Source organism: Nicotiana sylvestris, chromosome 10, assembly GCF_000393655.2.
Source record: "Nicotiana sylvestris chromosome 10, ASM39365v2, whole genome shotgun sequence".
Lineage (NCBI taxonomy): Eukaryota > Viridiplantae > Streptophyta > Magnoliopsida > Solanales > Solanaceae > Nicotiana > Nicotiana sylvestris.
The window spans coordinates 12,488,866-12,500,382 of record NC_091066.1 but is presented as its reverse complement, the minus strand read 5'-3'; positions in this window follow the sequence as shown (position 1 = coordinate 12,500,382).

The window sequence follows — 11,517 nt, the reverse complement described above, 5'->3', positions numbered from 1 at the left end:
TGCTTCGGCATCTGCGCGCTCCAGACGCTGGCCTGTGGGCTCCCCATTCGACCCGTCTTGAAACACGGACCAAGGAGTCTGACATGTGTGCAAGTTAACGGGCGAGTAAACCCGTAAGGCATAAGGAAGCTGATTGGTGGGATCTCCCTGAGGGGTGCACCGCCGACTAACTAACATTAGGAAATTACACAACTGTTCTTTCCACTCTAGCTATGTTATATCTTTCTCTGCAGACCCATTATTTACTCCTATACTTTTAGTATGCTATAACTGTTACATATGTTGGACTAAAATAATTTAAAGATTTTTAGCATGACGTGATATTATCAACTTTGAGTCAAGCTCGCACGATGTTCCCCAAAACGTCTTACACTATTAAAAGTATCAAACTCCTTATAAGTAACTTTTTTTTTCTTTTTTACTTTTCATGTAGGACTTTTGTTCACTGCACACTCAGTAATCTCCCTCTTGAGCTAAGTTCCACATGAACCATTACCATTCATGGGGATAATTTGGAGATTAACTGTGTTCAGCCTATAGGATCTTGAGTATTTACGGTCACTGAAGCTTAAAGGTTATATATGCATCTTAAAAGCTACCGGTAAAGGTCATAAACCCTGTAGACGGGAAAAGACGCTAAGCCGGACACCCACATCACCCTATGCGCTCTCCATAATCCCGCCAAACAAGTGTGTTTGATGTCAATTATTAGGCAAAAATAACCCAAAGATATTTTTAATATGATATAATATTGTTCGCTTTGGATCAAGCCTACAATTTTCTCCAATAGGCTCCCCCTATTAAAAATATCTAACTCCTTAAAAGTAAATATATAAGAGGTAGTAACATGAAACCATTAATTTACCTAGTTATTTACATTATGGAATTTGACATTTTTTTCGTGATATCTCAATTTGGAACTTATCATGTCAGTTGTTAATCAATCTCTCAATTTTAATAAGTTACCTAGTTATATACATTATGGGCAGAGGATCTTTTTTTCCTTCAGTTTTTTATTTATTTATGACACATGTCAGATGCTGATTGGCGCGTGTAATAGCAATCTTTAAGCAGATCTGGTCAAACATCGAAGTGATGTGTTATTGACACATCTTTAAAAGTTTTGGTGAGTAATATTATTCCCGTATTTAATAGGTGTGTAAGAAGAATTTGGGGACAAGGTCGATGGGTGAAGTATGTATTTTGTATTTGAATTACTACCCCACATATATGAGATTGAAATTGACTTTCCGAAAAAATCGCATGTATGAACATGGCCTTATTAGAATGTCTATTTGTCGATTCAAACCAAAAAAAAAAAAAAGGGTTAACTTTGCAAATACAAAATACTGGAGGGGCAACAACATAGGAACCTGAAAAAGAATACTATATATATAGCTCCCAGATGAGAAAGCTTTACAACTCTTTATATCCATAGTAATCATATACTGTAATTATATAAATTTCAACTGCTTCTTGATTTCTTAAATAGTCCTCCATTATATTTTCCAACTTGGAGTTCCACTTGGTTCATGGATATTGTTCTCCCTAGTGTTATTTTGGGGTGGTTTACTTTTTCTTGGTTATTCTTCCACTTTTATCATGCCAAAAACAACCAGAAACTGCAAAAAATCACAAGCTCATCTTCTTCTTTTCTTCTTGTTGCTACTCATAAATTCTCCTATAATCATCTCAGCTGCTCGGAATATAAACTACTCTCCAACGAGCCAAAAAACCGCCATGCAAGTTCATCCCAAAAAAGCAACTAATGCAACTGTTGTCAGTACTGAACCCGTCCTAGATCCGCCTCTTGGTGCTACCAACAATGGGAGCCGTCAATTTCGGATGGGTGCCCATAATGTTCCTAGTGGTCCAAATCCTGAGTCCAACAGATGAATCTGAATTTATGTCGTGTAAGGCTCATTAAAGATAAAACGCTCTCTACCAAAGAATATATTTTCATTTCCAATGAAGTTTCCTCTTGCTTATGCTGCTATAGAAAAGGTGTTGTTTAATTACTTGCTGTTGTTGTTAAATATATATGTTTGTTTTCTGCTTATAATGTACATGAAGAAACCCACTCCTTGAATTTTTGCACATTTTAAAAATATTTTTAGTTTAAAAGTTAGATTATGTAGGGATTGAACTATGTCCTCTAAGCATCAAAGCGGTAAAAACTTAACAAATGTAACATGCAATTATTGTAGTATAACTTAAATGGACTTAGAATTATAATTTTGATAAAAAAACACTTACTTCTCTTTCTTTATTATTTACAATTTTTGAGTGGACGAATTTGCCGGTGTTACTCTTCTCAACTTTTTTATTTTTCATATCTTTACAATATTTATTTTTTTAAAAAATGACACCGCTTACAAAATCTCCCGCCCAATAGTTGATCCCCACCCTCTTTGCCGTTTGTCTTGGCTAAAGTCTTCTATTGACATTATTAATGTCATGAAGAAAAGCTGATTAAATCTTAAGTCTAAAGCCTCAGATTAATTGCTAGAGCCCGAGGCGGACCTCTGTGACCCCGTAAACTTCGGTAAAAATATTATACATGTATACCTTGAAAATGACTATATAAATAACTTGGCATCCTAAACACAAAAAGTCTTTAAGGGGCACTGATTGAGCATAATTGCGGTGGCCATATGTCACGTTAAAATTCTAGATTTGCCTCTGGCTAGAGCCACCAACGCGCACACACACAATCTTTAGTTTCTTTTTCTTTTTAATATTTGTCGGATATGTTATGAATTTAACGTGCATGCGTATATGTTTTTAATATATAATTTTTTAAATGAATTTCATGTCTTGTGATCTGAAAATTTCATGAATCAACCGAAGGCAGTGATTCAGAGAGGAAAAGGTTGAGCCACACCTAAATAGAGCCGTGATGTCAGATCTCTTTGGAAGACTCATGTTTAACTTTTAGTCCTTTTCTCTTGAAAATAATACACTTCAATATGGATTTTTGCATTTGTATTGTCAAAGAGGTGGGCCAGATTTTATTTTATTTTTAAAAAAGAGAAATTTTCATAAAGCACTATCTTTTAGTAGTAATTAGCCATCTATAAATATCATTTGCTATATTACGGATTATAGATACCTTTTCTGTGTTTATAAGATGTATTTGATGTATTTAAGTTATTGTATTCATGAATACGGTAGCAAAAATAGGCGTGAATCAGGGAAGTCCAGCTAATCAGTTGTTGTATTCGAGTGTATTCGATTGTATTCATCGCGTGAAACATGGGATTATAACTGGACAGATTACTGTATTCGATTGTATTCACGGCGTGAAACAGGGGATTACATTGTTTTTAAACGGAAAATGTATCAATTAACATAATAGACTCCTAGTATAACTCAACAAACTCAATTATAACACACAAAATTTGTATTTTCGGTTACAGAAAAGATTCTCAACTGAAAAATACCCCAAAAACATAGCAATCTTCAGAGAAATTATATAATACATCTGAATATATAAATTATATATTAATTAAAAATATATATGAATACATTCATGGCATATAGCGAGACAGTGAATACAATGAAATACATAGAATATAGCGGGATACATTGAAAAATAATGAAAAAAAGACAGTGAATACAATGAAATATATGAAAATACAACGTGATATGTTGAAAATACATTGAAGTATATTAACAGAAAATCAAGTTGCTCAGCCTTAAACTCTGTCGTCTTTGCTCAAGAACAAACCCTAATTTCCGCCTTGTAGCCAAATCGTCCTTTCATCTTCAAAGATCTTGCAGAACGCTAATTGAACCGAAACTTACAGAATATTTAATCGAAACTTAATTGGATTCTTGTTAGTTATCCGCATGGACTGAAATCCAGGCATCAATGAAAGATATATGTGATGAAGTAAAGCATTGTAAACTTGGTGAACCTCAACAACAAATAATCACCAATGATTTAGTGAATTTACTTCGGCATGATTGGGTCTTCGGGTTAGGGTTGTTGTTGTTGTGCTGCTGGTCGCTCGATTTTGAAGGATTGATTAAAGTGAATCAAAGAAAAGATGTCGTTAGAAGGAGGAGGAGAGCGGAAATTTTAATGGGATGGGGGAAGAGAATGAGATGCATCAAAGTAGAGTGAGAAAGAAAATATTGTAACTGAATAGCGTATTTAGTGGTTTAGGGCTGGGAGGTAACCAAAATTAAATATTTTGCTATAAACCTTAAAAGGTATCTATAGAATATAATTTTTTAAATGGTATTTATTTAAAATAAATAAAGTGTTAACCTTTGATATAGGAGGTAAAAATTCCGAAAAAACAGGTTATCATACGGACGAAAAGTTTGAATTGATACAATTCGATAAGTAGTGTTATACCAAATCATTATTGATGGAAAACAAGTATGAACAATGGAAGCAAATAACCAGGATCACTTGCATGTAGGACAACACATAATTACAGATTTTAATCAACCATAAAATCGATACTTATCTCTTAAAGCGTGACAATGATCGCGAAAAGAGCCTCCAAGTAAGAGCGAAAACGTTCACGGGATCATCCTCCAGTTCCACAGTCTTCTACTGTGTGACCCGAATAACGACCGGAATAAGCGAAACTCGTGTGGGCGAGTTTCTCCTAGGAAAACTATATAGTAAAACCATAGCCTCCTTATGGAATAAGACCCCTTTATATAGCCACATGTTTTAGGGTTTAAAGCCTTTTCCTAAACCTGTTGGGTCTTACTTTTCCACCACGAAATATAATTCCATTTAATTCCTAATTATTCGGTCATAGCAAGGACCACATTAGTTAATTAACAAGGCTTCCTATTATGGACTTAATTCGAAATATCCGAATTAATACTACCATATTAAATTACGAATTATTCCACTAAAAATTCGTAACTGTACTTCTCAGTTCAATTTCGAAATTCTTCCATTAAACCTTATTTAACTCCTCATGTTAAGACTCGGATACTAATCGAATAAATTAAATTACTGACAATTTAATTCATTGATTATTTCCTTTAGACTTTCGCTTAACTTATTTCATGTGACGGATACAAAATCCACCTGGAGGGTTTACACATAACTTATAAGCTTTCATAAAGGTATATCATCAATCTCTAGACCGAGACATGAATTCCATCAACTAACTATTACTTTGTCAACGTATATCATTATTGTCCAATTTACCGGGCATATTGACCCACGAAAGAATCTTGCATTTTAATAAATCAAAACAATAATAATATGCACAACTAATAATAATTATATCAAGATTAAGAGTATAGGTACATTTAATGGCTAGAGAATTTATTTTATTAAGTCAGTATAAAATACTTATATCTACTTGGTCCATTCAATACATACGAAATATACTAGCACAAGAAGTCGGAATTAAACTATTCCCATAATCAAGATAACAAAATAAAATATATTTAATCTTGTGCTACAATCATTCCTGATGGTTTGTCCAATTCCATCATTAGATTGTGAACATGATCTTTATACTTATAAGAACCGATGGTTTAATCTTCCGTGTATAAGCTAAACTCTATACACTAAATCATCTACTATATAAGTAAAGGACACAAACAAATATATGATCTATTTAAAACTTTATCAAAATTGAATAAACAATTGTTCCATAATAAATACTATATCCAAACCAAAATTCTTGGTTAATAGTATATATCCCAACAATTATGAGTCCAAGCTGCAAAATTATACTAATAATTTTATTGAAATCTAACAATTAAAGATTTCGCATATATATTGGACAGTATCTTGTAACAACTTTATTACTTATAAAGATATAGTCATACTAATAGTTATTACTAGGAGAGGTGGATTCAAGATTTTAAGGTCGAGAGTGCACTTTTGCTTTCAACCATAATCTATTTTATATATAGGATGTGATTACTAATATATCAGTATTTTTAAAAAATATATACATGTATTTGTCACACCTCCTTTTTCCGACCCCGCGAAGGGCGTAGGAGTTTTTTTCCCAATTAAAGGACAATCGAAACGGGATTTATTTATTTATTTCAGAGTCGCCACTTGGGAGATTTAGGGTGTCCCAAGTCACCAATTTTAATCCCGAATCGAGGAAAAGAATGACTCCATATTACAGTCTGCGTACCAGAAATCCGGATAAGGAATTCTGTTAACCCGGGAGAAGGTGTTAGGCATTCCCGAGTTCCGTGGTTCTAGCACGGTCGCTCAACTGTTATATTCGGCTTGATTATCTGATTTTATACAAATATGAACTTATGTGCCAATCTTAACTTTTTACCACTTTATTATTATTATTATTATTATTATTATTATTATTATTATTATTATTATTATTATTATTATTTTAAAAAAAATTAAAAAAAAATGTGAACATCGTTTAAAACATGTCTTTGGATTACGTCACATGAAATGCACCCGCAATCCGGAACACATTTTTATTCAATGTTTTAGGATTTAGATTTGGGTCGCATGAAATGCGCATCCGAGTTTAAGAAGGTAAAATTAATTAAATCGCGCCTAAAGAGTCTAGCGCGTCATTATCTTTGGGGAAGGAAGTGAAATTCACTAAACAATCCATCCCAAATTCTAAGTAATTTTTTTAAAATAATTAAATAAATAAATGAGATTGGAGAATCCTGTAAATTTTTGTATTATTTACATCTATTTATTTTTAGCGAAATCCTTCCTTATTTTAAGAATATCCTTTAATGACTACCTTTTTATTATTACTAAGTTTGTCTATAAATATAAAATCAATATCTACATTCTTGAAAATAACATATTAAATAGAAGAGAAAAACAAATATTAACAGAAAGTAATAAAAATTATAATCATAAATACAACATGGAATAAAATAAAAAAAACAAAAAAAACTAATTATCCCATAGTTGGATTAAAATTCAAATTGTTAGTAAGACTTAAGCTTATTGAAACTAATTATTTACAAATACTGAAAATTGAAAGAAAAAATAAACTTGATTACTAAACCATATTTCTAAAAAATTTAAACAATTTAACCTTAACTAACTTTGTTTTAATTCACATCATGTCCTAATACTTGATTCGCAAACTAATTCATGTTTTAACTGAAATTAACTACATGATTCCGATTAACTTATCGTTGACGAAAAACCTTATGAATAAGGAACTTAGTCAATTTTTGCCAAACTGATTCAATAACGCCATTTTTTACGTTATTTCTTCTATTTTTTATTATTAAACAGTTTTAATTAATAATCAAGCTTTAAATATATTTCCTAATCATCTGGTTAAGGCGTTATTTAATATGTCGCTATAATATGCCTAGTTATGCCAAATGACAGTGATTTACAGAATAATAATACATGAATAACCTAAATACAATACAAAAAAAAAATTAAACTAAATTAAAAATTTAACACTCCATTCTTCATTTCAGCTTACAAAATGCCAAAATTACAGTTGTGTACCTGATATTGTCAATATAAGAAGACGAAAGTCAGCAACGTAATACGTAACACAGCAACAGCAACAATAACCAGCAATAACCAGTCAACGAAAATCCCAGTGACAGATTTGAAAAATTCAAAATAAAATCCAGGAATGCCGAAAATAACGGACAGAAACCAAGGGAAATTTTCAGATTTTTGAAAGGCTAGTTAATCTTCAACCCTTAATTTCTACACCTGTATACCAGAATATTTATCAGGTGTGTACTACTTTCTCTTCTAATTTTCAACTTTTTTTATTTATTTTTCTTTGTATGTTTTTTCTTTTCTTGAGAGTTTCAATGTTTTTTCGGAATAAATATTCAGCTCTTTTTTTTTTCTAATCTCTCCTTTTTTTCTCTGTCTGTCTCTCCTCCATATATCTGATTTCAAGACTTCTACTTATATCCCATCCCATAAATCTTTTAATCAATTAAAATCAACCCATTTTCTCTACCAAACCCATTATCTTCCCACTCATCCCCATTACATTAAATAAATATATCACACCACCCCATTATATTTTGTCCCCCATGCCTAACATAAAATAATGCAAGATTCCCCTTTAAATTAAATCTTGTCCCCCTTTATATTAAATAACCATATCACAACCCACCCCATTTCATTTTGTCCCCCATGCTTCAAATAAACAATTACAAAATGTACAATTCCTAAACTACCCCTCACGACCTTACTGAAATTACCAAACTACCCCTGAACGTACTACAAATTACCAAACTACCCATCAGCTATAACACATCATTTAATCAAACATAACCAAAATATAGACAATATGATTAATTTCTAACAATGTTCAAACAACAAATTTCATGAACATGATTTCTTCAACATTTCAACAACAAAGCACATGAACATGATTTCAACAACATTTCAACAACAAATCACATGAACACAAATTGAACAACAAAGAACAACTAAAATTTGATTGAACAATATTTTAGCAACAAACAATCCTATTTTCGGATTCAACAACAACAACAAACAAGTATATTTAGATTTCTAAATTCAATAATATTGAACTTAAAATCAACTACTCTAACAACATTACAACAAACAATTCCTATCTTAAACTTAAACAAGATTATGAGACAAATTCAAGAGATAATCATAAATGATAAACAAAAAATCAAACTATACACATTTCGGATTCAAGATCAAACAAACATAATATGAACATGAATTAAATCTAAAAATCAAAACGATGGATTCAAATGATTAAAACCAACATACTTCCCTTATTACAACTAAATTCTTTTAGGCAAATGACAAAACAAAACCTAAGAAGAAACAATTATGAACTTAAGCTTGAACTTAACAATATTAACAATTTCCGGAAAATACATAAAATACATGAAACAAATTGAAGAAACAATTAATTAAACTTCAATTTGTATCTAACTAATATTAAACTAACAAATATTCATTTAAACAATAATACAAACATGAAATAAACATGAAAACAACTAATTAAACTTCTATTTTGAAATCTGAAAATTAATTTTAACAAAGCACATGAACATGAACAAACTAGAAAAAATGATTTCAACGATAAACAACGAACAAAACAAGAATCAAATATTTAACGATTTTAACTTTTAGAAATATAAAAACGAAATATGGACAAAATAAAACTCAAAAACAACTAACCGGAGATGAATCAACGAAGAACTTTGATTGTAAACAAATCTGTCCGAGCCTCGACCAAAGCTCGAACAAATGACGACGAAGACGAAGAGAAGATGAAGCAGCCCGTAGCTACTGCCGCGACGAGCAGCAGCAGCAGTCCATCCAACACATGCTGCGACGAGCAGCAGCAGCACGACGTCGAGACAGCAGCAGCAGCGGCGACAGGCAGCAGCACAGCACGGACAACCATGGACGACGACATGGTCGACGTCGAAGCTCGTCCAAGGCTGTGTCCGTTTGGTTGTTTGGTTGAGATGGGGCTTCGAACAACAGAAAGAACAAACAACGGGCTGGTCGACACACAAGCAGAAGCAACTGGTGGCGACGACGGACTGTTTTGTCGGAGAAGATGAAGCTCGACCAAACGACGACGAACTAGAGCAACAATGGTGGACGAAGAAGATGAAGTGCTTGGGCAGCAGCTATTTGGACGATGAGGGTGTGTCGAAGAATAAGGTGAAGGGCAGCCATGGATGCTTGGTTGGAGCTTTGGAGGAAGAAGAAGAAGATAAGAGAGGGGGGGATGGTTTAGATTTTAGGGTTTTCTTCTTTTAGTTTTTGTTTTGTTTTGTAAAATGTAAGACAAAGGGGTTTGGGTCTTTTGGGTTATGGACTGGGTCGACCCAGTTCGAAATGGACTGGGTCGTAGGGAAGATTGGGCCATTTTTCGGGCCTGTGGCTTGAAATCGAGGAAGAGGCCCAATTCCGACTTTCTTTATATTTTTATTTTTTTTTCTTCTTTTATTTTTCTAAAACTAAATTATAAAAATACTTAAACTATTATTAAGAACTAAATTAAGTTATAAAAGCGCAAATTAACTCCCAATAACAATTAACGCACAATTAAGTAATAATTAAGCATAAAATTGTATATTTGGACATTAAATGCTAAAAATGCAAACGATGCCTATTTTTGTAATTTTTATTTTTTGTAAAACAAATTTAATTACTAACAATTGTAGAATTAAATCCTACATGCAAAAGGCGACATATTTTTGTATTTTTTATTAATTTAGCAAATAAACATGCACAAACAAATACAAATAATTATTCAAAATGTCACAAAATATCACAAAAATGGCACACCAAGAAAAATTATTTTATTTTTGAATTTTTTGGGAGTAATTCTCATATAGGGCAAAAATCACGTGCTTACAGCTGCCCCTCTTTGCCCGAAGACACGAAGGGTTTTCGTGCAAAGATAAAGCGAGCGATTTTTGCCCATCCGAGTACTCCGTTGAAGCATTTTTTGAAAAAGATTTGACCGAACCTTTGCTTCAAAGGTTTCCTACATATCCTGGGCTAAACAGGAATCAGGTCAATGTAGTTCGGGAAATTTTGGTAGCTGGGACTACCGTGGGACTGCATTGTTACTGTTGTTGCATGCTATTACCACTGCTTACCGATCTCCTTGTTACACCATGCTTAAAAGAAAACAAGAAGCTAGGCTAGAGTACAATTTGTTTTTGTTGCCTTGCTTCCTTGTCTGCTTGCATTTCTTCCGGTGCTTTTCTTCTTTTGACACATGTACTTGAGTTTGTACTGTGACCTCTTGTTGCAACCTTCTGTTTCCCGGTGCCGGGGAATTTTATTGTTTCCTGCTGGGGATTCCTATTGTAACCCTCTGTTTTATTGTCCTCTGACTTGATCTTGAAATGTATGCCTCTTGTTCTATGGGCGGGCTCCCAACTTCAACACTTGAAATTAAAGACTGAATGTATGCCTCTGTTATCTGGGCGGGCTCCCAACTTCAACTCTTGAGATGTAAAGACTGAAATATATGCCTCTGTTATCTGGGCGGGCTCCCAACTTCAATGCTTGAAATGTAAAGACTGAAATGTATGCCTCTGTTCTATGGGCGGGCTCCCAACTTCAACAATTGAAATGAAAAGACTGAAATGTATGCCTCTGTTATCTGGGCGGGCTCCCAACTTCAACACTTGAAATGAAAAGACTGAAATGTATGCCTCTGTTATCTGGGCGGGCTCCCAACTTCAATACTTGAAATGAAAAGACTGAAATGTATGCCTCTGTTATCTGGGCGGGCTCCCAAATTCAATACTTGAAATGAAAAGACTGAAATGTATTCCTCTATTATCTGGGCGGGCTCCCAACTTCAATGCTTGAAATGAAAAGACTGAAATGTATGCCTCTGTTATCTGGGCGGGCTCCCAACTTCAATGCTTGAAATGAAAAGACTGAAATGTATGCCTCTGTTATCTGGGCGGGCTCCCAACTTCAATGCTTGAAATGAAAAGACTGAAATGTATTCCTCTGTTATCTGGGCGGGCTCCCAACTTCAACTCTTGAAATGTAAAGACTGAATGTAT